At 47.5% G+C, this 2,634-nt stretch overlaps 1 non-coding gene across 1 annotated transcript; it reads left to right on the top strand.

Moving 5' to 3' along the window:
* Positions 1 to 2,208: 2,208 nt before the first annotated feature.
* LOC144501086 (U2 spliceosomal RNA) lies at positions 2,209 to 2,407 on the top strand. Its single transcript, XR_013499056.1, has one exon. It is a non-coding gene; the product is annotated as a U2 spliceosomal RNA (small nuclear RNA).
* Positions 2,408 to 2,634: the final 227 nt, after the last annotated feature.

The following is a 2,634-nucleotide window of genomic DNA, read 5'->3' as shown; positions in this document are numbered from 1 at the left end:
TGGGAGGGAAGAGTATTCAAATGCAGAGTCCCTTCCAAACCCTCCCAGCTGGGAGCCAGCATCAACAGTGAGAAGTCACTCACCATCCAGAGATGGTGAACCGGAGTTACAGTGTCGCCGAGATTTTAGATTATTTCATTGGCTCTGGACATCACCGGCTCAGCCAGCATTTATTCCCCGTTCCGAATTGCTCTTGAGAAGGTGCTGGGGAACTGCCTGCTGGAACCGATGCAGTCCATGAGATCCTGGAGCGTACAGTGCTGCAACTCTGCTGGGATATATTCCAAAACTCACACTCTCACCTTCTTCTCATGGGTCACCCAAGACCCTCATCCTCATGGGATTCCCTCTCGGACAGCCAATCAAAAATAAATACGCGTCATCATCGGATTGGATGATTCCTAACCCTGACCCTAAGACGTAATCCCCCCCCCCCACCCCCGTCTCCAATCATTCAACACCCTCCAAATGTCCACGACTGGCTGCTTTTGGAGGTTTTGTGAGTTCATGTATTTGGGATTTAGGGTATCTTTGAGAGGGGGTTGGGGTTTTTTGGGGATTGGAGTATCTGGCGGGTTAGTGTATTTTTGGGAAAGGGGTTGGGGTTTTTTGGGGATTGGGGTATCTGGGGGGTTAGTGTATTTTTGGGAAGGGGGTTGGGGTTTTTGGGGGATTGGGGTATCTGGGGGGGCTTGGGGGATTTTGGGAGGATTTGGGGTTTGAAGTGACAGTTCAGATAGGCTCAGAGGAAGGGGTGACATGAGGAACTGAGGTTAAAGGCCATGGGCCGCAGTAATCAGCAGGAAAGGGGAGGAGGGGTCGGGAGGAACCTGGATTTGTTCCAGTAATCCCACGTTTGATCCCACGGTGACCAATGAGAAGAAGGTGAGAGTGTGACTTTTGGAATATATCCCAGCAGAGTTACAGCGCTGTACCGTGCTGGGAAGAGGGGGTACTGGAGAGAGGGGGTAAATGAATAGTGGGCATGTGGATAAATATCAAACCTCTCTGCTCACAACATTGACACATGGTGAATTTACAGTGGACCATCTTGAAGTTAGAAATATCTTGGGGGCCACATTTCATAGAAATGATCACTTGATGTGGTTTACCACGGGGCAACTGACCCCCAGAGCCCACTTTTTGTTTCCAGAATCTTCTGTGGTGATTGTAGAATCAACAAGAGCTCAGAGAGCCCGTTGCGAACAGAGATGCCAATGAGATTTCACGATCGGGAGATTTCCTCGGATTACCTAATTTCCTCTTTACCATCATTCTTCCCGGAATCCACACAGATTCCCACATCCAGAGAAACACTGGAGTTTATTGGATTCACATGTCCACAGGAACACTAGACTTAACCACAATCCCACATTGAGGAAAACGCTGGAATTAACTGGATTCCCATGTTCAGGGGAGCACTGGAATTACCTGGATTTCTGTGTCCGTGGAAACACTGGAATTACCTCGGTTCCTGTTTCCACAGGAACACTGGATTGATGTGGACGCTACGACAACGGATGAATGAACACCGCTCGACAGTGACCCAAGCCGGGAATTGAACCCAGGTCCCTGACGCTGTGAGGCAGCAGTGCTAACCACCGTGCCACCATGCCACCCACAATGCCACCCAAGTTACACCCTTGTTCAAACAATTACAGACGAGTCAGTTTAACATCAGTTGGGGAAAGCTTTGAGAAACAGTTATTCAGGATAGAGTTAGTAGTTCCATGGGAAAATGTGTGCTGATTGGCTATGCAATGGTCCATGTGCAGATATTTCCTTCCTTGTATTTGGTGTCTCGTCCTGCCTCTGTGTAACGTTCTGAGAGCGATGCAGGGGTGCGGGGAAAAGGCAGGAGAATGATGCACGTTTGGAGAGCCAGTGCAGACACGACTGGGACCTCTTCAGTGCGCAGAGTGCGGAGATTCAGGTGAGAAGCTGAACTGACAAAACAGTCGGGATCTGGAACAGTTTTCCCACCAATTCAGCACTTTTGGGAGAATCACCCCCGTGGTTACAAGGGGATCAAAACTGGGAATAAATATTTAGGGGTATGTGACTTTTTGTAAGGACCGGCAGGAAGGAAAACGGAGCTTTGTCAGTACGAGATGGAGTAAATATGATGGGATAAAATGATCTTGGATTGGAAGATGTAGGTGGGAGTAATAAGTAACAAGAGGATGAAGACACTACTGGGAGTATTCTATCGCTTCTCGGCCTTTTGGCTAGGATCAAGTGTAGTATCGACAGGCTGTGCTTGGTTGAAGTCATTAGGTTACATTTTAACTTCATTTGAAGCAATTTTTAAAAGCGGCATCTCGGCCTTTTGGTGAAGATGCAAATGAGATCAAGCCTTGGAGGAGGAGTTATGCCTACTCCAATCAGCTTGGATCATGTAGATCAAACCCAAGACAGGAGGTGAGAGCCCTGCCTTGTCAGCTTGGATCGGGAATGTCTCAACTTGTTGAGACTCTGAATTGGACTTGATTTGATTGAATTGGAATAAAAATACAAAAAAAATCGGTCCATTATTAAGGAGTCTACAGCAGGATATGTAAAAATCCTGATGTGATCAGGCAGAATCAACATGGCTTTGCGAAAGGTGTTGTAATATACCTTTAAATCAGCATG

This window comes from Mustelus asterias, chromosome 11 (genome assembly GCF_964213995.1).
Source record: "Mustelus asterias chromosome 11, sMusAst1.hap1.1, whole genome shotgun sequence".
Classification (NCBI taxonomy): domain Eukaryota; kingdom Metazoa; phylum Chordata; class Chondrichthyes; order Carcharhiniformes; family Triakidae; genus Mustelus; species Mustelus asterias.
The sequence above is the reverse complement of the archived record's forward strand: the minus strand, read 5'-3'. Positions and strand labels throughout refer to the sequence as shown.